Consider the following 26,404-nt stretch of genomic DNA (forward strand, 5'->3'; position numbering starts at 1 on the left):
ACCTGGAAATTTCATACTAGCATGGAGAAAGGCTCTGACTTACATCATGAGCTATTAGCCCTTTGTGATCAGCAAGGTTGTGACTTAATGGAGGTTTTGGTTAAGCACAACAGAAAAATGATGGATAGGTTAGAGGTGGAGATTAATTTCCTCGATACCTCCACCACACAAGATTTACTTTTCAACTATTCTACTAAGTATTGTAAAATTTTGCGCAAATGGATAAGATCTCAAAGGAGGTAAAAAATGCAAGGAAGAGAAGCTTGAATGAAACTGATTCGACTATTTCAAGGGTTGAGCATACCCTACACCAGAGTATCACAACAATGGTCCATTTCACTCTGGAGATACTTATGGTAAAGGCCACAATGTTGACAGACATAATGATCCATGCAATAGAAGTGATAGGACTGGAAGGGATAACTTTGCTGTAGTCCCTTTAGAATAGTCCCCTCTGCAACATTTGGAACATATCAGGAACAGGAACAGATTCCACAAGAACAACAATGCTTGGCAGAACCAAACCTCGTGGCACAGATGGTGACTTTTTACAAGTCACTTCTTCAAAGGATAGTCCTGATTTCAGCTTTGGACAACGTGAGTGGGTAATGAGCTTTGAGCTTTTTAGTGAAGTAACTCCTAAAATTATTTTGAATAGTCTTGGTGACTTGAAAATTTATAAATTTAGTGATATTGATATTGGTTAACAACATGCTGATTTACTGAACAAAGGGTTCATGTTTGTCCCGACTTCGAGATGTATGATATGCAATGTATTTGATTTGATATTGTTTATAAGGAAATTTAATTAAAAAGTTTTCTTTAAACACAAATTGGGTCAAGTACAAAGCAGTTTATATATTTAAAAAAACTAGTACTTTTAATCCTATAGTACATCATTTGATACAATTTTTTGAAAAAAAAAACTTATGAATGAGATTTTAGGCACATGTTAACCCATACCATTGACAGCACTTAGTATCATATGAGTAAGCAAGATTGGGAGTTACTTTTGTATATTGTTTGAAACTCCCAGTTAAGGGTTTTGAAACCAGATAAAGGAGGGGGTTGTTCTTATGAATCAGAGTGATTATAGTAACAGGATGTGCTGTTTACTTTTGGGTGAAGCATATGAGGAAGTCTCTAGAAATTAAATTAATGTCACTTACAAAAAATGACACTCATTTATTTGATCTCTTTAGTCAAGGGCAGATTAATGAAGAAGTATTTAAATATATGATTATTGATAAGCCTTTTATATCAGCTACCTTTGGAATACCTACAATTCATAAAGATTTAAATAACCCTCCCCATGCAACTTATAGTAGATGCATGTCAGTCAAAAACATATCCAATAGCTAAATATTTAGATCTTTGACATAAACATCTTAATAAGGAAATCTGTTATAAGTGTAAGGATTCATTGGATTTTCTAGTAAAACTTGGTTTTGTTGATTTTTATCCAGACTCAGTTTTTCTTACTATAGACGTTAAGGACTTATTCACTGTGATACTTCAGTAGACCTCATGGATATTGTATTAAGTAATAATTTTGTATTTTTCAAAAGTCTGTATTATCAACAAAGGAGTGGGGTGGCAATGGGTGCAGCTTTCACCCCTTTTATTTGGCAACTTGGTTATGGCCCAATGGGAGAAGCAATATCTTTTACATAGTTCCTTTAATGAATCTTGGGCTTTTTATACTCACTTCCTCAAATATACTTTTATTTTGTGGACAAATGAAATGTCCAAGATAGAGGCATTAGTGGAATATATCAATTTGACTACTACATGTTTGACATTTACATACTCTGTTAATTTACAGTGCATTCATTATTTGGATTTGGAGATTAGTAAAAATATTGTGGAAAATAGATTTGTAACTAATATGTATAGAAAGTCCACCTCTTCAAACTCTTTATTACATGTTTCAAGTTGTCACCTGATGTATCAGAAAAAGGCTACGGTTTAGGGCCAATTAGGTAGACTAAAGGAATGGTCATGGGTCTTGATACTTTCTAGGTTAATGTGATACCATAGTTGAGATGTTTGTAAGGAGAGGATATCCTCACAGTTACTTGAACCCAATAAGGGAAACAGTTGTACATAAAAGGAAAGTGGGGTATATGATCCCATTATATTCAAAGGAATATTAACTAATGTTATTAAAGAGGAGAATTATGCTAATATTGATTTCAACAAGCCATTCATTGCACTTTATAGTTTAGATTGTTAGGCTATTAGACAAGTATTATTCAAAAACTGGGAGATTTTGTTAGCTAACCTGGAAATGAGAGATCCTCTGGGCACATCTGCTAGGATTATTTTTAAACAAGATAAATATTTTGAAAAATATTTTGATTAGATACTTTTAAATTTGGCTATTGTGAACAATGCTCTTATGTTATAAATAAAGAGTGCATTCTGGTTGGAAAACAAGTGATATAACCCAAAGAACATATTAAATGTTTATCCAGCGGTGTCATTTACGTGGCCCTCTTTCAAAATTGTCCAGAGTTTTATATTTGGAAATCCCAGTGTAGGTTTAAAGACAGACTATATGCTCATATGCATGATGCTGAGAAGGCTAATATTAATAATGCATTATGCAAAGATATTTCTGTTAATAATTCCCATGAATATTTGTATTTTGCCTTTGAACGGATGCACAAAGACTTAAGGGGTGGGCCGTGTTCCAAGCTTATTGAGAAAAGAGAACTTTGGCGAAAATTATTTTAAATGCTTCTAACTTTCCTGGTTTGGATGATATAATATCAATTAATAGTATTTTGAAGCTGAGGACTTATGAATTATGATCAGTGGGATGAATATTTATTATTACTGACTATAATTATTAGCATTTTGGTACACTTTTGCATTTTTAAGATTATTTTCTAGAGTTATGCAGTGATACTGTACATTGTTGTTTTAAAGGATGTCAGGAAGTGATGTTGTAGATTTATGCTTTGTGTTAAAGTCTGCTTAAGTTGGTTTTGTATTGTTTAAAGTTGTTCTGAAGAAGTTCCCATGTTAGAGGATGAAAGTGTTAAACCTTTTATGCAGCAATAGAAGTCTGTTGGTTCCCTATGACTCTGAGAGTGGTTCAAGATTTTATTGGTTTGATTTTCACTCAGCTAAGGTTTTAGATATTTCAGCTTGCTGCTTTCAGAACCATTCAAGGCAACCCAGTGCAATCCCTTTCTGCCCTTTCAACCTCTAAGCTCAGGAATCAGGAGCCAAGGCAAAAATGATGCTGGCAGCTGTTCAAAAATAAAGAGAAACATTAAATACTGTACTGAGAAAGTTTATAGAATAACAGGCTTTATGCATATTTACCAAAAGATATATAAAGTCTGAAACTCAAATGTCATTATATATGTTGCATTATCTATCTATCTATCTATCTATCTATCTATCTATCTATCTATCTATCTATCTATCTGTCTATCTATCTATCTATTGGCCTATCTTTCTATCAATCTAGCTATCTGCCTGTGTATCTCTCTATTTGTTTATCTATATGACTGTCTGTCTATGTGTCTAGCTATCTATGTATCTATACACATGTATGGGACTCGAATTTGGTCAACAAAACAAAATGTACAGATGCTTGATCGACCACAGTTAGTCGACATATGCAGATGGTCAACAGGTGTGCTAGATTGACAACCCTTGGGTGGGAGTATATTCCCTTACCCCAAGATTGGTGCAGGGGGACTTCCTCCTCTGCAAAAAGCAATGTTATTTTTTTTTTTTGCATGTGCAAGGATTTTTCTTGCACATGCTCAGTTGACTGTCGGCATTTGCTTTGTTGACCTTTTGTCATTGACATTTTTACCGTCAGTATTTTTGTTGTGTCAACCAAGTTAAATAATCCCATACACACGTACAAATACATATATGTATAGCGTTATAAAATGAACTAAATACAGTCATATGCAATTCAAACCTGAATACGTAAGACCCAGTTATGTAAAGTGGAGACTGAAAAGTAGAGCAAATACAACTGTAATGAGAACTGGCTGCAGGACTAAACTGTAGAAAGGATGGCTATGTTAGAGGGAGTATGGCTACAACTAGTACAGCAAGGGTAAACAGCGTTGGTTATTAATATAAATGTTAAGGGAGGATGGCTATGTTAGAGGGAGCATGGCTACAACTAGTACAGCAAGGGTGAACAGCGTTGGTTATTAATATAAATGTTAAGGGAGGATGGCTATGCTAGAGGGAGTATGGCTACAACTAGTACAGCAAGGGTGAACAGCGTTGGTTATTAATATAAACGTTAAGGGAGGATGGCTATGTTAGAGGGAGCATGGCTACAACGAGTACAGCAAGGGTGAACAGCGTTGGTTATTAATATAAATGTTAAGGGAGGGGTAAGAGGACAACTACACAAGGCTCACTGATCAGGTGAGCGGGAACAATAATGACAAAAGAACTGCAATTATATAGTGAGCTGTTCGTTGCTTAACCTACACTTGAGAGCTGCTTTCGCTGTGCTTTTACAGTACGAAATTCCATGATTATCCATCTTGTGTCAGAAGGTCTTTACCCAGTCTCTCTGACTTGGGAAACACTCCAGAAAGCTCAACGTCTGGTTGTTTATTGGCTAAAGGGAATAGGAGTCAGTCTTCAAGCTTTTTTTCCTCTGCTATAAATTGAAATAGTTTGCAAGGCCCTGTGCTCACATTCACAGAGCTCTGCAATGCATTTCAAGTGCTTCAACTGCATCCAGAGCCATCCATGTTAAGATAAGAATATTTTCTTGATTTATTGTACTTGTATTTGCTGTATATGGTCATAGCTACTGTTTTTGAGCACTTTAAAACATTTATTTAATTTTGTAGCAAAAAAATAATAGTTTTTCTATTTGTTGACTTTTTCTAGTTCTATTTGCCTCCAGATTGCCTTGCAGAAGGGTGAATTAGCCATGAACTTTGTTTGCTTGGTGGTTGGTTGTTGTTTAATCTGCACATGAGAGCTACTTTTTGCTGTGCTGTTACATTAAGAAATTTCAGGATCACTCTTCTTGTGGCAGAACGTGTTTGTCTGGTCTCTCTGAGTTAGAAAGAACTCCAGGGAGCACAAAGTGTGGTTATTTCTTGGCTAGAGGACATAAGAGTTAGTTTACAAGCTTTTTTTCTTTGCTATAAAACAGAGCTGCATACAGTACAGCAGTGTTTAGCAGTGCCCTGTACAGTAGCAAATGCCTAGACAGCAACATTTCCCTATTAAATTTGGATTAGGTCTGAAACCTGTTAAACAATGTGGCATTGCATGCAGTTAAGCTTACAGCAACTAGCTTGTGCATGGAATAGCAGTACTATATCTAGCACTATCCAACATCTTGCTCTTAACCCCCAAAACAAGTTTGCATATCGAATAGCACTTCCAATCTTAGCACTATTCAGCATCTTGTCTCTAACCCAAGAAACTTTCCCTGGAGACCCCTGTTAAAAACCTAATCCTTAATCCTAAACAACCCACTCTTCTACAGGACCAGATGAACCCACCCTACTACAGGACCAGATGACACAGATATGCAATTACCAAATGTGTCTGTGACCAACTTTGTAGATTTGAGCACTCAAGCCTAACAATGCCTTTTTTGTATAGTTCTAGGTCACAACCATACCTCCTTATGGCGGCCAGAATTATCTTGGGTTTGGCTTCTTTAACTAAGTGACTTACTATTTAATAACAGGCAGTATTATAAAGGGTAATGAGGTATTAACAAAATTACACTAAGGTTGTTACTTTAGGATGTGTGCAACGGAGAAATTATTTTTTGTTTACCTCTTGTTATTCATGTTTTCATAACTGAGAGACACACATTTTATGGAGTTGTATGGTGTGAAACACCAATGTAGTAGACAGGACAATTTACTGTCAATGCTGGTATATATTGCACTACATTGAATACATTGCTAGTTGTTTGTTAGTAATTATGAAAACAATTCTGTATTTCCATATGTATTTAATACTTCAAAAAGCAAGTCACTTACAAATTGTTGGATGACATTAGGTGAAACTTTACATGTTGTTGAAGAAATCTGTATTTAATAGTTGGACTGTAAGTTACACATCTTGACAGGTATCCAGTAATAGTTATACTACTAATTTTATAATTAATCATATGTTTTCATATTTCTGTAAACATCTCAATAAACATATAGGAATTTCTTGTTGTCATGTGAAAACTTAAGTCTGGTTAAGAAAAATGTTCTAACAATATATGCCTAGGTTGTAAAGTTTTCAAGATATGAAAATATGTTTGTGAAAGTTTACAAAACATGTAATTCGGGGTTTGTGTGCATTATAATATAGTACAGTATTTATGGAAAATGCTTTGAATGCCTTGACTAGTATCACTGGAAAGAATACTTCATAACATTGCTATTGGGACAGTTTTAGTAGCTTTTACTATTCACAAAATATTTACATCTGTTTGTCTTATAATTTTTAAGTTTATTTTTCAGAAAATGGAATGTAAGATCTGTGTAGGCTACTAGAAGTGTGACATTTCCCACCACATGGGTGTTAATGAGCTATGGCAATGTACAGACCTCTCAACCAATCGGGGACAAATTTCAACAGAATCAGGGACAAGTCAATAAAAAATCAGGGACAATCAGGGACACTTTTAAAATATTAGTGCTATTAACTTGAAATATTGACAGAATCAGAGCATATGAATTAATACACATTTTCTGAAGTAAAAGAAGTATGTAACTCTTAATTATTGTCATTATTCATTAAATGTAATTCACCACCTTTCCTCCAAAAGTCACTAGTTTTGGGAGGGATTAAGAGGGACAGAGCTAAATTCTGAGTCAAAATCAGGGATAGTTGAGAGGTATGGCAATGTAGCAATTGTCTCATGTTCTCAAACAACCAGTTAATCATTACAGAAAATTAAACAGTATCCAACAGATGTAAACACACGACTTCCTTGGAGGCAAAAATCTGACATACAAACAAGGTTGACAAGAATATTCATACTACATCCCTCAAACACTGCTCAGCACGCACACACACACACACACACACACACACACACACACACACACACACACACACACACACACACACACACACACACACACACACACACACACACACACACACACACACACACACACACACACACACACACACACACACACACACACACATCTTATGCAGGGGTGATTACAAGAAACCTTCCCAAATCTCAAAGACCTAACAATGCTCTTATCTCTAAAGCACACAACAAAACAGACACCAAACATCTCACAAAAGCTTACACTGAGTGGTTCGTCAAGAACAAAGCCTGTAAGACAAACATAGACTTTACCTAATATTGTGTCATTGAGCCTCTATTGTGCAACAAAGAAATGCCCCACTCCCAAGGTGCAACACACAAATGCCCCACTCCCAAGGTGCAACACACAAATGCCCCACTCTCCAGGTGCAACACACAAATGCCCCGCTCTCCAGGCTAGACAAGGACAAGATGACGGTTATTTTTTTCTGTCTGGAGCCAGCATCTGGAATATCACACACATACTCGGGTCACTGCACCCCAGGTACCAGAAGGATTCTATCATAGTCCATGTGGGTATAAATGACCTGAGATATACCTCACTTGACTATATGAAAAGAGAGATAATGAATTCCTTGGAATATGTGCCACAAACAGGTATCTGCCTTGCATTAAACAGATTTCTACCTTCACCAAGGATGATGCCCCAGTATGAACATTAAATGATTCACCTTAATAAATGGCTTAATTTCTTGTTTCACTCCAGGGATCCAATATTTGTCAGCATGGAAGGACAGGGTCAACACACCACATTACGTTGCCAAGGATGGGCTGCACTTGTACCCCTAGGCTTTCAGATCATCGCTAAAACTTTATCCACCACCCCATTACAGTCATTTTAGGCAGTGCCAAAAAACACAAACGTGCCAGCATAGTGCAGAAGTCTTCAAGCAGTCTTAAGGTCTTACTGCTAAGTGCAAGGACCTGAAACAAAAAACCCATGGCCTTCTCAGCCTTGAGAATGGAGACATTTGTGCCATGACTGAGATTAGGTTTAAAGGTACAGAATGTACTCTGGCAGTGCAAGGTTACAGTGCCTTCTACAAATTTAGGCCAACAAGAATGCAGATGAGGGCCAGAGGTGGAGGTGTCCCGATCTATGTTAGCAACAAACATACCTCCAGATTGGTTAAACAGGATAACACCATGGTGGAGCTCATCCATGTGCAAGTCGCCAGAGATAAGCTTCATCACCATATTATGGCTAGCTCTGCCCCTAGAGTCTCATGACTCTTACCTAAACCTACTAGAGGTACTCATCATCCACTCAAATGTCTTATTCATGGGTGACTTTAACTACCCCTTGATATACTGGGAAACTTACACTGCCTCATACTCACAGGCATAATGTTTCATGGACTTTATTAACACAAACACCCTCGAACAAATAGTGCAGACTTCAACTAGAGGATTAAACATACTGGATCTGGTACTCACCGACATGTGAGAACATTGCACCTCCCCCAGCCCCACCACCCCACTGTGTCCCATCCTCACTAATGAGGTCAGATCACAAAGCTGTCTCTTTTGAAGAAAAATCAACCCAGAAAACAGCTAAGCCAGTAACAGGTTGGAACTATTCTAAGGTCATAAACTACATCATATTACGTGACAGTTTGTCAAAATTCAGGGCTCCCTCTAACCCCAAGACCACAGCTCCATATGCAGAATTATTAACAGAGTCTCTATACAGACATGGGAATGACTGCAAAGATGCTGCCATACCTACCAGAAGTAAACCCAAAACAAACACTTAAAAAAAACATTGGTGTTAGCTTTACCTAAACAGGGTGCATAATACAAGAAAAAGAAATCATGGCCAAAATCAAAAAGAGCAACTCCCATGAAGACAAGGGGTCTCTTGTGCAAGTGAACAAGTAACGAAGAGGTCTAATTAAGTCCAACAAGGCCAAGCTAAGGACAATCACAGGCCTTCTTCAGCTATGTCCAGAAACTTAAAGGTAACACACAGCAGTGTGTTGAACTGGTGGTGAAAGGTACCACCTTCACCAGTCAGGATGACATAACAAATCTACTGGCTGACAAATTCAGCTCAGACTTCACCCCCCCCAATCCCCCCAACAATTCTTCCAAGTGAAATCCCCTCCTACACACTTTCCTTAATTATTACCAGGGACCAGTTCCTGTCAGCACTTGTTACAGCCAAGAACACTGTTTCTGTGGATCCCGACAATATTCCCATTTGCCTCCTGAACAGTCTAAAACATGACCTATCTGGACCACTTGAAGCAATCTACAACTAGAGCTTGAAAACTGGCTGCATTCCAAGTGGCTGGAGGAGTGCAATAGTCATTTCTGTCCAAAAGGGTGGACCATCAGTTGGCACAAGGGACTACAGACCCATCAGTCTAACGAGCCTAATATGCAAAACCAATGGAATGAATTATCATGGGTGTATGATAATCAAGGAGACTGACAACAGACAGACTTTGGATGCATCCCAATTTGGTTTTGTAAGGGACAATTGTGCCTAATAAACTTGGTAGACTTCCTTGAGAGGATTACCAAGGCAATGGACAAGGATAAAACAGTGCATACTGAGTATGTTGACCTGACCAAGGCATTCAGTACAATACTACACTCAGGCATTGTTGTTGATAAGTTCTCTGAGCTAGGCATAAATCCCTACATAATTCACTGGAATGCTTTCTGGCTCAATGACTGTGCACAAGAACTCAGGATTGGTGTGATCACCTCCACCAAGAGACCAGTCACCAGCAGAGTATTCTAAGGCTCTGTGATGGGCCCTCTCCTGCTTGGCATCTACTTCTCAGAAATCAAGGCTAATTTTCAAGGCCTCTGGCTCACCAAGTTCACAGATGACTGTAAATTGGAAGCTCTTATAGACTTCTCCCAAGACAACATCTCGCAAGTGACTGGTATCTAAGCCATGGTCTAAAGCTCAATGCCAAAAATACATTATAATGCCCATTGGGACACTGTCAACCTAATTAATTACACCATTGCTAAAACACCTCTAAGAGTCAAACCAGTAGTAAGGGATCTGGAAACATATGTAGAAATTAATCTGGCCTTTGATCAGCATGTAGCTAAGATAGTAGAAAATCATTTTATGCCACCCAACGTATAGGTAAAGATATGGCATCCATGTCCAAGGAAGATATACTTCCACTCTACTCGGTCCTTATCAGACCCATCATTGAGCACATACAGTGCTCCCTTTGCCATGCACCTAAGCAGACACGTGCAAGAACTGGAACACCCACAAAGTTGTCTCACCAGGAGAATTCAGGGAATGAATATCCTGTCCCACAGTGATCACCTAAAGACTCTCTGCATTCAGTCTCCTACAGGCTGCTAACAGAAGATCTTTACCTGGCTTACAGGGCTTCCTCAGACCTTGCCCTGATGGATCTGTTGCAAATGCGCAAAATAAACAGCACCAGAAACACTAGATCCAGGGATATGAACTTCATTTGTGACACAAATGGAACATATTAGAGTGACAGCTATGTCTCCAAAAGGATCCTTGCTCTATGGAATAGGCTCACTGTCCATGTAAAACAAAGTTTATCCCTGACCCTATTCAAGTGAAACCTTGAAAACTGAATGAGAAATTGTAAATGTACCCCTGGCTTTGGCCTCTGTGTCCCTCACAGAAAAATGCCATGAATAAGAAAGTATTATCTTAGCACCCTCCCTATAAATACCTTAGTTACCTCCCTGATAATATGCACCCATATAAATTCTATGATACCAGGGATGAAAATGGGTTTGGGGTGTTCAGCTGAGACTGTAAGGGCCCTAGTTGTCATTAGCCAAGTAAAAACCTATTTGGTGTGTACAAAAATAAATTACTCAGAGGTGAGGGAGTGGTAGTTTTACGAAATGCAGACAGTGCTGTACACATCAAATAAAACATGAAATATACTTTTTTTACTAGTTAGAAGAGCAGTTCCGATAAAACCATACAGACTAAATTTACCAGGATAATTGTACACATATTAAATGTTAAGCAAATTCAGTCACAAATGTCTAACAGCTGATTTTATCTTTTTAGAATTGCAGGGGACCAACCACAAAGTAAAGGCACTGCATTCTTCATTTACCCAGACTATATTTTCACAAAGTTAAGGCACTGCATTCTTCATTTACCCAGACTATGTTTTCACAAAGTAAAGGCACTGCATTCTTCATTTACCCAGACTATATTTTCACAAAGTTAAGGCACTGCATTCTTCATTTACCCAGACTATGTTTTCACAAAGTAAAGGCACTGCATTCTTCATTTACCCAGACTGTGTTTTCACAAAGTAAAGGCACTGCATTCTTCATTTACCCAGACTATATTTTCACAAAGTTAAGGCACTGCATTCTTCATTTACCCAGACTATGTTTTCACAAAGTAAAGGAACTGCATTCTTCATTTACCCAGACTGTGTTTTCACAAAGTAAAGGCACTGCATTCGTCATTTACCCAGACTTTATTTTCACAAAGTAAAGGCACTGCATTCTTCATTTACCCAGACTATATTACTTCACTATATTTTCTATGACTCTCCAGGCAAACAGTAGCAAAAAAAAAGTTACTAGTTCCTGAACTCTCTAAACGGACATAAAAGGTTTACTAAAAAAAGTGGTATGTAGCACAAGTAACTGCAAAGAAATAAACATTTTGATGTAAACAAGCTTTATATGCCTGCATTCAGTGAGGAACCTAGTTGTTTTGTAATAATTGAGCTATTCCCAATGGGTTGAGTCTACTGCATGCTGTGTTTAACAATGGTGGTTAAAAAAAATCTTCAACCTCTAGTTTCCTCTCTATGCAGTAAACAAGCACTGAAGGATTTTATTCTGTCTCCAGCTCTCAATTTTTTTTAACTGCATTGACTGACCGTTCTCCTGCCCAATGCTTCCTGGCAGAATTTCTAAGGCATTCTCCATCCTGGCTCATGGGTGCCACTGGCTGGTGAGGTTAAACTATAACAAAATTGCAATGTAAAGGCTCATGTGTAATTTCTTGGCACCCTGTTATTTTAAGTTAAGAACTTGGTATTTCTGCCTATGAGTGTAAGGTCAGCATTTCTATATTATTTGAACGAAGTTTTCTAACTTCAAATACCATATGAGCGACACCATATGGTCAAAGTTAGAAAACTTTGAATACTGAAAAAAAAAGAAAATACTAAACCCTAAGGTAAGGGTTATAGGCAGGGGGCAAGCCCCCCTGCACCACCCACGTGGGGCTGCACCCCCATACCCCCGCTCTTAAAATATAACAACTCTGAGACCAAACTATAATGTGGTAAAGGGAAGACTTCCCTTTACTGCAGTGTAGCGTGATCTCAGAGTTGGTATATTTAAAGAGTGGGGTGTAGGGGGTGCAGGGGGACCTGCCACCTTGCTTTAACATGTTAGCTGACCTTTTTTTTTTTTTTTTTCAGTATTCAAAGTTTTCTAACTTCGACCATATGGTGTTGCCCATATGGTATTTAAAGTTAGAAAACTTAGTTCAAATAATATAGATACTGGTCAGTACTAAGCTCCCCTAGTGCCCCCCCAGTAAATCTGCCACTGGTTTAAAACTTATACTGTATGAAACTCCATTTATACTACCTGGAAAGATGGTTTACTTAAAAATCAAGCAGGTATACTCACCTGGAGCTCTGTTAGACTCTCTGTCCCCTTTTTGAGCAATTGCCTGTTCTCTGCAATAGTTTCACGGGTTATAGACAGAAATGCAGTGCTGTGTAAGATCTGTGGCTGGCATGCTCTGGTAGTTGGTGTATGTGTAGCTAACATAAATTGTACTCACTGCACTTTGGTGGAGCTCATGCACTAACCTCCTCCTCCCATTGGCCTAGAAGGAGAAAACATTGATGCCTCATTTCAATGTATTGGTGAAGGCACTGGTGCCCCATGTCTGGGATGTCAGAGGCATGGGTGATGGCCTGGGCCAAGCTTCTCCAAGCCTCAGTCTTTTACTGAGGTCCCATGTAAACCTCATGCAAGAGCCTCTGGCTGTAATTGTTATGCAGGAAGTAGAGAAAGATTTTCACTCTCCTCCACATACCATCTTGAGTTCTGAAAGGTGCATTACCTTCTCCTTCTCCAGCTAAGATGCCTCACCTAGACAATACAGAGGAAAATGGCTGATACTTATTGCCTACACCTGCTCACATGTGCATCAAATGCAGGACAACAGCAGGCATCTCATTTGCATGACAGATGTCAGTCCACACAAAAATATGTATTATACTATAATGGTTTGCAATGACACTTTAAGATGTGAAATGTAGTAGTCCTGCATTCTTTATATGCAGTTAAGAAAAAAAGGAATTATGCTGACTTCTTTTCTATAACGTTATGTACAGAATTATAAATCTCCCTGTAGAGGCATGGTGTGGACCGAGCATGCAACGTGCTGTCCACAGATACCCAGGCATGTGGACGGCATTGAGTACAACTGAGCATACACAGTGCTGTCCACAAGTACACAAGCATGTGCACTGTGTTGAGTACAACTGACGATGCACAATCCTGGCTGCAGGTACACAGGCATGTGCACTGTATTAAGTACAAGTGACGATGCACAATCCTGGCTGCAGGTACCCAGGCATGTGCACTGTATTGAGTACAACTGACGATGCACAATCCTGGCTGCAGGTACACAGGCATGTGCACTGTATTGAGTAAAACTGATGATGCACAATCCTGGCTGCAGGTACACAGGCATGTGCACTGTATTGAGTACAACTGATGATGCACAATCCTGGCTGCAGGTACCCAGGCATGTGTACTGTATTGAGTACAACTGACGATGCACAATCCTGGCTGCAGGTACCTAGGCATGTGCACTGTATTGAGTACAACTGACAATGCACAATCCTAGCTGCAGGTACCCAGGCATGTGCATTGTACTGAGTACAAGTGACGATGCACAATCCTGGCTGCAGGTACCCAGGCATGTGCACTGTATTGAGTACAAGTGATGATGCACAATCCTGGCTGCAGGTACATAGGCATGTGCACTGTATTGAGTACAACTGATGATGCACAATCCTGGCTGCAGGTACCCAGGCATGTGCACTGTACTGAGTACAACTGATGATGCACAATCCTGGCTGCAGGTACCCAGGCATGTGCACTGTACTGAGTACAACTGACGATGCACAATCCTGGCTGCAGGTACCCAGGCATGTGCACAGCACTGGGTAGAATCATTTACTAAATTTAGCAGGTTATCTTGACACAGTAATTGAAACAGCAATGAGTCAAGCTGTAATTAGCATAATCACCATGCCAAGGCACCCAAATTTCCATGATACAAACTCAAGGAAAGGCACAGACACGTATCACACTATGTAAAAATGTGTAGATCAGCAACTTGGAAACCTGCAATAGGTGACTCTCAGGCTGCTCGTTAAGGCAAACTAAATCTCTGTTTTTACAAGGAAAGTGCTACTTTTTTCAAGTTCACTTTGTCAAATATGGCTGCTGTTAACTGTTATTTATCTACATAATTAGGTAACTGGCCAGTACCTTTATGGGGTATTGAAAGGTATATTGAGATGCATTCTTTTTAAGTTAAAGGTGCATTGAGTGGGTGACTGCAAGGGTAAGGCAAATGCTGGGCTGAAGTATTGTTAAACATAATGGGACATACACCCATCAGCACATACCCACAATTCATCTCATTCTGGCCAGCCTTGTGCTATCAGTTTCAATCAAAATGTTTGATTGTTGTATAGGTTCACATAAAACTCATGTGCAAAAGTCTTTTTATCAATAAGATAAAACTGGCAAGCCACCTTGGTGAGCTACAGTGTCATAGCTATTGTACTCTGAATGACATTTTCTGGGTAAACATTTATGTGCCTGAAAATACATGACCATCAGGACCACAAACATCATAACATATAGGCAAGCAAGGACCCTGGTGATATAATGCGTGAAGTGGTTGTGGATGGTGCAGTGGTGCAACGGTTTGCATTGTTGCCTCACAGCCAGTGGCTGTCCAGTTCTTTTTTTGGCTGGGATGCCTTTTTTGTGGAGTCTGCATGTCCTCCCTGCATTCATGTTGTTTGCTCTCACTTTACAAAGACATGCATCTGGAGTGTTTCTCCCCAGACCTCTGCTGAAAATTGTCTCATTCCAAGTCGGACTTTCCCAGTCAACAAAATGTTGAATAAATAAATAATGGTGTTCTGGGCCACTCAGGAAAAATGTATTAATATCAGGGATTTTAATACCTACAGAGAAATGCTTAAAAACAGACTAAGCAGAAAAACTGCAAAATCTATTAGAAAGAGAACACGGAGATCAAAGTTCTCTGATGCAGAGGCACTAATGCAGGCCCTCTTGCTCCAAGGATGATGACCTTTTGGGCTAGATAATGCTAATTGGGTCTATTAGGATTGTGGCAGGAAAGATATGATGGTGGACATTGTCATGGTCATAGGTCAGGACTGTAGTTATGGAATGGTACAAAATAAGCCACTGACATTACACGTGCTGCTGAACAAAGAGCTGTCCACCTGGCACAGGAAAGTAGGTCAAAGGGGCTGGGCCATCGGATGAGCCAACATTCAAGGAGACAGAGATGTTTTTGTACTCTGTCATTGGCAGTAATATCTCCATATAGTTCCATACAGAGCTGGATCGTGGTTGAATGGGGCCCTAGGCACAGTAATGGACCAGGGCTCCTCCGCAAATACCCCTCCCTGCAACCAACACCCTCTCCCACAAACAACCATTCTAGTGCTTCATTATTGGGGCATCTCTCCCCCGTTACCCTCAATACTGTTCAAATCTGTCCTCATTATTTGGGCATCTCTCCCCCCCATTACCCTAAATACTGTTCAAATCTGTCCCCATTATTTGGGCATCTCTCCCCTGTTACCCTAAATACTGTTCCAATCTGTCCCCATTATTGGGGCATCTCTCCCCATTACCCTAAATACTGTTCAAATCTGTCCCCATTATTTGGGCATCTCTCCCCCATTACCCTAAATACTGTTCAAATCTGTCCCCATTATTTGGGCATCTCTCCCCCGTTACCCTAAATACTCTTCAAATCTGTCTGTGCGCACATTACTTCCTTCTTCACTTTTACAATGATTACAGATATTTGGATTTAATAAACTATTTCAAATTGTATAGCACAATCACTGCCATTTGCTAAACAAAACAATAGAGCCTCACAATGAAAACAAACGTAGCATTAACGGTAAACTTCTCTGCCATTTAAACTCACATTCATAGAAAATGCTTTTGGCAAGGGGCAGATTATATGTGCATTTGGGCTGTTTTCAAACCATGGGTCCCATGCACACATTTTTAGGACCATGTATAATTGCACGTGTTCTTTTAATTCACCCTCCTGATTGTATTTAATTATGTTTCTTCTTATTACAGCACCAGTTGCTAAGAAAGTGTTTTAAATTTGTAGTTTTTAACATTTCTAGTAAGCAGTGAAACAAAATATATGATTACATAATGACAAAACTACCCATTTTAGAACATTTCAACCAGAAAAGGCCACCCAAGCTGCTGTCATTAAAATCCACCAATATCTGTCAATATGCTCAAGCTCTGAAAAAAAGTAAAAGTCATCTGAATAATTCCACACAAAATAGATCTGGGATTAATGAAGAAGCTGCTGCTGACAAACAACTTTGCATTTCAGTGCTTTATCTACAATGTCAGTGCATGCTGCCCTTGAAGAATAAATTGCCTGTTACATAAAAAAAATGATTGTGTTTGTGTGTGTAAGGAATCAATCTACCTGGTAGGAGAAGAGAACCCACAGCCTTCTGCACTAAAAGCAAGCCTGCTACCTGCTGCACCAGACACTGGACAGCATAACTCTGAAACTATATGACTGACTTTAGCAAATTGTAATCCTCAGTGACCTCCAATAAAAGAGAAGTAAAATTAAAGGAGACCCCTGGCATTTGGTGTGGGGTTTAAGCCAGTTCCTTACCAATCATTAACATCAAGGTTCGACTCTGAACAAAGTCACTTAACTAGACAATACCCCTAACTGGGGCATTGCACATGTACAACAGGAGTATTTCTTTTAATTCCCCTCAACGCTCTCACATTTCCCTGTGAAACACATCTGCACATGTGCTGTCCTCCCCACTTGTGCAAAAGGTGATATCTGTGCCCTGCCCCTTGTATATTGCTACTCAGTTTACCCATGTCCAATGCACAGTGTGGGCAGCCTATATGTAGGTAAGCAGAGCCTGGTGTTGGTTTTGCATGCATCACTTTTCCTGCAGTTTATCTTCTTTACTCTTGTTTACTAGGTTCTGATGTGATGTAGAAGCCACTTCCTCTTTGCCAGTGACACAACATACTGGGTCTGCCTCCATATGACTCGATCATCCCCTCTGACTTAGTCTCTATCGCTCCATCTGGCATAATCACCCTCGTCTGCCTCAATCTCCGATGCTTGGTGTGGGGGGGGACTGTTTTTGCACACTTGCCACAGTCGTACAGCAGGGCACCATGGGATGGCTTACTGAGCTTTTGATTAGTGCAGTCTCTATTTCCTTCTGGAATTCATCGAGTAGGACATAATAGATGAGTGCATGTGTTAAAAAAAACACATTTTTTTCAATATAGTGGCTGATTAACCCTTCATTCTGAAATAGACATTATGTGTGCAGGACATTTATGAATACAGCTACTAGAGTTCAAGTTGGCCTCATGTTCCCTATTCTCCACAACTGACATCTGTGCCAGCAATCACTTCTCAGTGTATAACATTTCATGAGTTCTGTTGTACATTTCCTTCTCTCAGAGAAAGGATCACAAGTCATGCTGAGATGCCAGTATAATTCCCAGTTTTGCTAGGATGGTCAAAATAAAATTGGAAACCTTTTGTGATAATTGACTTTAATGGGTATGAATATTTCTTGTACCTTTAAAGCAGCGGCAAAATAATTCAGTTCAGAAAAAAAACATGTAAGCATTCAGTAGCACTGAGTACATTTCTCAAGCTGCCATCCTTTCTGGCATAACCTGAAAAGCATATTGAAATAACTCTTGGCCAGGAGCAGACTTTCATTTCCAAATGTCTGTACGTTTTGCATTTCACTGATTCTAAATTTGTCAATAAAAACATGTGCCTCACATGCTCTTAGGGCTGGGTTCTGCTGATATGATACTGCAAAAATGTTAAGATTTTAGTGGTTTTACTTACTTTTCCTGAAACCAAAAAGTTTCACATACTCAGTGCTGGCGAGAAGGAGTAACTCCCTCTCCCACTAATTTAATCTAACTCTCAGAATGTATGCATGACCCTGATATTTGTGACTTTGCACTTTTATCGACTATTTCTCCTTTTCTGGAGATGTTTAGTAATTTGGGGAGAAGAGGAGGTTGTCTTTCTATTATTATTATTATTATTATTATTGTTGTTGTTGTTGATAGGTTAATAGGTAGGTACTAGGCTATCGGCCCAAGGGCCTAAGTAAGCCTAACCAACAAGGTTCCCTGGCTTACGCCACCCAAAAAAGTTATTTTCCTGTGCCACTATCCAGCAGAGACACAGAAGTGATCCCCGGGGTGTATTTCCTATTTCCCATCCACTTATCAAGATTTTTCTTTAAGAGTGCTAATGAGGAACATTGCTTGACATAGATGAGTAACTTGTTCCAGAGTATAGGAAGTCTCTGGGACAGGAATATATCCCTCCAGCATGTCTTGTTTATTGTGGTGACAATGTTTAGGTCCCTAGAGCATGTAGCTCAGAGGGATTGGGATTTCTTTAGGTGTAGCATGTCCACCAGCTCTGGGTTTCACATAGCTTTATGTCTTAGGCAGAGATTTCCTCAGAGTGGGCGATATGCTACAGATTAAAACTGGAGTTTTTTTGAGATGGTCAGTGGAGGGCATCTGTTTGAGGCCAGTAATCCTCTTTGTGAGGTACTTCTGTGGCCTTTCCAACTGCTGCAGATGTCCTGAGAGGTACATTCCAAAAGGGGCATTGTACTCTATAAAAGGCCTTATGAGTGCTGTGTAGAGGGGAACAATTACCTATTTTTTCCTGAGTGAGAGTCCTTTTGTGATGAGGTGTGCCGTGTAGAAGGATATCGTGACTACTGTGGCGATGTGACTATCAAAAGAGAGACTACTGTCCACCTGGGTCCCAAGGTCTCTTATCACACATTCAGCATTAAGTAGACTGACGTTTATGTGGTAGTTCATGGACACAGAGTTTTTACCAAAGTGGATGGCAATGCACTTTTTGGCATTGAGCTTGAGGCCATGCCTCTGACACCAGGCATCTGTCTCATTGAGGCCCTTCTGTAGGATGTCCACATCATTTGGGGACTCGACTATCTAGTTTGCAGTAATCTGCAAACTACATTAGCCAGAGGCCTTCTGTGTTAGCCTGTACTTCAGAGAAGTAGATACCAAACAGGAGAGGTCCCAGGACTGAACCCTGTGGTACTCCACTAGTCACTGGTTTGAAGTCAGATTTGGAGTCTGCAACTTTTCCAGTGTGAGTTCTTTCAGTGATCCAGTTGGCAACCCAACTTGTGACGTAGGGATTTATACCTAGTTTAGTGAGTTTAGCTATAATTCCAGAATGGAGGATGGTGTTGAAAGCCTTGGTGAGGTCAAGATAAGCTGTGTGAACCACCTTACCCTTGTCTACGGCTTTGGTGATTGTCTCAAAGAAGTCAATCAGGTTCAGAAGGCATGATCTGCCTTTCACAAACCTGAACTGGGTGGGATCCAGAGTTTGGAGGTTACCAATGTCTTTGTTTATGAGTTCCATGATGATACGTTCCATGGCCTTGCAGACCAGACTCGTCAGGCTAATAGGACGATAGTTCCCAGAATCAGTGGTGGCTCCCCCTTTGTGGAGTGGGATAACTGTTACTGTGCGCCATTCAGTGGGCACAAAGCCTGATGTGAGACTATGATTGAGCATGGTGCTTAGGTGGGGAGCCAGTTCATTCTGAAGTTCATGTAAAACGCAACCTGGGATGTTGTCCGGTCCTATGGATGCTGTGTTTTTGGTTTTAGAGAGTGTAGCTTTTACCTGCATAGATGTGATTACAGGGACTCTGCATTCTTCCTGTATAGATATGGGCCCTTTAGGGGGTGAGGGGGGTAAAGTTAGCACTGAACCTACCTGCCAGGATGTTGGCAATATCAGTGGGTTCTGTCATTTTTGTGCCATTGTGCTGTAACTCAGAGCAGATCTGGGTGCTGCCATTGAGATTCTTGACATAGCTATAGAATGCTTTGTGGTTGCCCTTAAAATCAGTGGCAATTTTGTTTTCGTAGCTACTTTGGAGGATCTTTTAAAGGATCTCAGCTTCTTACTGAGGTTGACCAGGGAGCTCCTCCACTCATGGGATTTTACTCTTTTTTGCAACAGTTTCTTACTTCTGTTGTAGAGTTTGTTTATGGCAGGGGACCACCAGATTGGCTTCCTTTTTTTGGAGGATAGCGTCTTGGTTCAGTTTGGGATAGCATAATCCATGCACTCGTGTAATGCTTATAGAGTGCATTTGTGTAGGATTCAGCAGTCATAACTGTATTGTCCATCTGCATGGGTGTCATGAAGTTTGCCACTTCTGTCTTAAGAAGTGTGAAGTTGGCTTTGGAGAAATGTTTTATCGTGGTTTCCTTAATGGTGGGTAGGGGTGGGATGCAGATATCTAGGGTGATTAACTTATGGTCGGAACTGACTGAGGAGTTGATTTCAGGTGTGGAACACCGGTCACTCATGTTGGTAATGACTAGGTCTAGGATATAGATGCCCCTGGTGGAGGTGGGGTGTGGATAAGTTGATCTAGGGCATTGGAATTTATGAATTCCAGAAAGCGTTGAGTGAAGGAATTTGTACATGAGTAGTTTTCCCAATTAATGGTGAGGTAGTTGAAATTGCCCGTTATTAGGGTGTTTGGTTGAACCCTAATATTTTCCAGTATATCAAAAATGAGGAGTGGGAATCCTGGGGCATGGTGGGAGATCTGTAGCAAGCTACAATTTGGATTGCAGTTTTGCCCAGAGTTAGTTGCACAGTACATTTGCTAGTTTACCCCTAGGATCCAATTAAAATTAGCCTGAAAATTGGTGTAAAATTAAAAAAGAATAAAACAAATTAAAGTACAGCCAAAAACATTGCTCACATACAATCATACAAACCAAACCAAAAGCCCAAGGTAACTCTCAGAGTCAGTCCTCACCTTACAATGATAGTTTTTCAGCCCTTCTCCCTGTGGGGGAGGGATCCATAAGTTCCTGGTTAATCATGTCCTGACTGCTCTCTTTTCCCTTCTCCCTATCTGCCACTCCCACCCCACCCCCTGATTATCTTCATTAGTCAGCCCCCTCCTAGGGTGCCATCTTTAATCAAACTCTCTACTACCTGACTCACATTCATTTCATCCTGCAGCTGTTGTACCTTCCCTACCCCTCTGTTCATTGTGCCTCCACAGTAAGTAAGTTACTTTGCATTACTGTCTCTTATTACTGTTAGCTGCTGATTTATTTGGTTATTACTGTTAACTACTGAGGTATTACTGTCTCTTATTACTGTTAGCTGCTGATTTATTTGGTTATTACTGTTAACTACTGAGGTATTTGATGGTGCTGTGCTGTAACTGCTGTTCAGAACTCCTGTATGTTTTGAGAGCTAGCTAATGTTCTAACTTACAAACTGCTTGTTTTTTATCTTGTTTTATGAAGGTAGAGCTTTAATTGTTGAATATCTGACAGGCATCTTGCTAACTGTTTTGCAAAGGTCATTCATGTTCTGATTACATTTGTAAGCATTACTATGGCATGCTACTGTACTTAGAAGACTTACAAGCTGGACTTTATAATTGCTTTTATAGAAGGTTAAGTGAATGCAGTTCATGTTACTGTTAGTTCATACTGAATAACAGCTCTAGAATTATTGTCCTAAAACAACCATACTTTGCTTTGTGCATAATATCCTATGTGTATTGACTGATGTATACAGCTGTTATCACTGGACTTAGAGGCTGTATGTTACTGCTGTTAGTCTGTGGTTTTACAGAGCTGATACTGTATGCACTATAATAAATTTTAATTATAATGTATGTACTATAATTAATTTTAATTATAATGTATGTAATATAATTAATTTTATTTATAATGTATGTACTATAATTAATTTTAATTATAATGTATGCACTATAATTAATTTTAATTATAATGTATGTACTATAATTAATTTTAATTATAATGTATGCACTATAATTAATTTTAATTATAATGTATGCACTATAATTAATTTTAATTATAATGTATGCACTATAATTAATTTTAATTATAATGTATGTAATATAATTAATTTTAATTATAATGTATGCACTATAATTAATTTTAATTATAATGTATGTAATATAATTAATTTTAATTATAATGTATGCACTATAATTAATTGTAATTATAATGTATGCACTATAATTAATTTTAATTATAATGTATGCAATATAATTAATTTTAATTATAATGTATGCAATATAATTAATTTTACTCTCCAGCTCTATTCCTTGCATGCTCTCCACTTCACATTCTTGTAACCTTTGCACTAATTCTGCCTTATTTACCTTTATTTTTCAGTTTGCATGGGTTTCTTTCCTGAGTGACCCCCCCACACCTGGGATTCACTGCATAAAGCAATTTCTACCTTCTCCACTGAAGCTGGCTATCTTAACTAAGTAAAACCTCTGGAAAGCAAGAACCTGACTCCCTCCAGCTTTTCAATTGTAATAGGTGAACTACAATTTAGTTTTTGTAAACTGTTGAGGCTTAATGGTGTATGCACGACAACAGTGAAGGGATCTAGCCAATTGCCACTAGACTGGGTTATACTACTTTGAATCAGCCTTACACTCACAGTGTTCCAGTCCCAAGCATTTACTTTTTAATTTGGTTAAGTAATTTCGCTCCTTCCTTATTGACTACATTTGCTAGTTTACCCCTAGTATCCAATTAAAATTAGCCTGAAAATTGGCGTAAAATTAAAAAAGAATAAAACAAATTAAAATACAGCCAAAAACATTGCTTGCATACAATCATACAAACCAAACCAGAAGCCCAAGGTAACTCTCAGAGTCAGTGTTAGTCCCACTCCGCCCCTCTCCCTTCCCCCAAATACCACCCGCCTCCACTAGTGCTAAATTTAAACCAGACTTTGCCACTCCCTTGCCACTCCCCTCCTGCTAAGTACCAATCAGCACCTCACACATCATTGAGTAACCCCGCCCCCTTAACCCATTTCCTTCTCTCTCATTCTTCCACACCCTGTTAGCACAGTCAGCCATCACATTTGTCCCGCCCCCTATCAAAATGCAAACAAGCAAAAAAACACTAATTACCCAAATGCCTGTACTGTTCCTATTTTACCATCTCACTTCCTACGAACTAACATTTGACCATGGTATTCACTACCCAAATGGTCAAACAGACACCCACAACTTCACACATAACACCAAACACTTTACCTTCCCCAGCACACCGAATATACCACCCTCTATAAAATACCACCCCTGTACAACCACAAAACATAATTGTAAAGACAAAGACTATATAAAATGTATAAACAAACTCCTAAAGCTCAGAATATCCTGTCACTATAACCTTATAACACATGGAGACATTCATCCCAACCCTGGCCTACCCACACCCAATAACCTCCACTCCCCTACCACAACCCCCACAGTCAAGCTACCCATAAATACTCCCACTAGTTCCCTCCTAGCATTTCACATAACTAGCAGAGGTATTAACAATAAGATTCCCAACCTACACGGCCTCCTAACAATCCACTCCCAAGACATTATGTGTCTTACGGAAACCTGGCAAAAACCCAGTACTACTGACAATGAGATACTACCTCCAGGATACAATATTCACCGGCTAGACCGTGCTACAAGGAAAGGAGGTGGGATAGCAGTCCTTTACAAAAATACTCTAATCATTAATAGAGACACCATTCAACCTCCCCAATTCAACAACGCGGAACACCTCATAACCAAGCTACAGATTAACCAAAACAAACACTTGAACATCATCTGTGCATACATTCCACCAGGCAACAACCTAAATACCCTAGAAGATCTCCTTTACTGGTTATCCACTACCTATCCCCAAGAAACCATAGTTCTTGGTGATTTTAAAACTGACTGGCACCCCTGCTCCTCCGACCCCCCCACTCATATAAACTTATCTGGGTTTAAACAGACCATAACCTCTCCCACTAGGATAAACAAACCAACCAACAAGGAAAGTATCCTAGACTGGATCCTAGTTAATAATCAACCCCAACTGTACACAGCTGGTACTCTCCCTGATGACCTCAGCGACCATTGTCTAACCTATATCATAAAACATAAGGCAGGGAACCCTCACCAGCCCAAATATAAAACATTTAGAAACAAGAAAAACTTTGATGCTGCTATATTCCAAAATGAATTAAAAGCAGTTGACTGGTCAAAACTAAAAAAACCTAACATTAGAGGAGGCCATAGATCACTAACACTAAATTCCTAAGTATCCTTGATTCCCATGCTCCAGCACGTACGATAAAAACTAGATCAAATACAGCACCATGGCTCACAAAAGATACCAAAGCTAAAATCAAAACTAGAAACAGAGCCTGGGCCAACTGGAGAACAAGCAAAGCCCCACTTGACCATCTAAAATATCGTCAACTCAGGAATGATGCAAAAAAATCTATTTTACTGGATAATAAAACTTCTACGAAAATCTCCTACAAAAACACCACAACAACCCTCAAAAGTTCTGGGCAGGCCTAAATCAACTACTTTGTCCAGGTCACTCCACCACCCAACCCCGGCTAACTACGCCCATAGTTACCCAGAGACAATAGCTAGCTCCTTTAATAACTTTTTCACTGAAACAATCCAATCCCTAGCAAATCAACTAACCCCCTCTAACTTAAACCACATGCCTAATCTACCTAATAATCACCCTGAATTTGGCTTCCAACCAATATCCACTAGTTTTATCAAAACACTTCTAAAAAAACTAAAACCTACCACCCTCGCTGCTGACCTCCTCCCTGCAGAGTACCTACAAATAGCTGCAGATGCCATTGCATATCCCATATCTATCCTCATCAACAGAACCTTATCCAAAAATGCTATCCCCTCCCTCTGGAAAATATATCATGTCATCCCACTCCATAAAGGTGGTAGCTCCTCAGACATATCCAACTATAGACCCATTGCCATTCTTTCCCCACTAGCCAAAATAATGGAGAAATGTGTTCACAAGCAACTAATGCAATACCTTTCACAGAATAACTTACTATCCAACTCCCAGCATGGTTTCAGGCCATACCACAGCACCACCTCAGCCCTCCTTTCCTTTACTACTGCCATAAACCAAAACAGGAATGACAATAGGCTAACCTCTGCCCTCTTTCTTGACCTATCAAAAGCCTTTGACATGGTCAACCATGAACTTCTCATTCTTTCACTAAAATCTATTTCCCTCAACAAGCCTGCTATCTAGTGGTTCCAGTCCTACCTGACTGGTAGACAGCAGGCGGTACTATGGCAGGGCAAACTCTCCAGCCAGTTACCTCTCACACTTGGTGTCCCTCAAGGGTACAGACTAGGTCCACTACTCTTCTCTATTTTTATCAACAACCTCCACACTGCTATCCCTAAAGCCACTTGCATTCAATACGCAGATGATTCCACTCTCATCTGCTCAGCCACCTCCCCATCCGACTTGCAAATCTTAACCCAAAATACATTTAACACTATCGAGAACTGGCTCACCAACCAATACCTACTTCTGAACCCCAATAAAACTAAACTTCTACTCTTCTGTCCCACTAGTAGATCCACCACACTTTCATTCTATGTCACACCTAACAATGGTACCAGTATTTCCCCAGATAATCACACCAAACTGCTAGGGGTTATCATAGACAATAATCTCAAATTTGACCTACAGGTCAACAAAACCATACAGATCATCAATAATAAGCTTGTATCACTGTATAGAAACAAGACATTTTTAACCCCACTGGCTAGGACTGCAATCACCCGATCACACCTACTCTCTACTCTTTTATATGCCTCGCCTGTACTCTCAAACCTCAACAAATCCAAACTAGGTAAGCTGTCCCATAGCTACAATCATATTGCCAGATTCGCCACTGGCTCCCCCTATAGAACCCACCACTGCCAGACCCTTAAAAAACTAGAGTGGCTAGAACTGCCCAGCTTAATTCAATTCAATCAACTCTTAATAGCGCACAAAATTTTGTACCACCCTGAGGATACCCCCTCACTT

The sequence above is a fragment of the Protopterus annectens genome, chromosome 6.part0 (assembly GCF_019279795.1).
Source record: "Protopterus annectens isolate FY-2018-M chromosome 6.part0, PAN1.0, whole genome shotgun sequence".
NCBI classification, from domain to species: Eukaryota; Metazoa; Chordata; order Ceratodontiformes; family Protopteridae; genus Protopterus; species Protopterus annectens.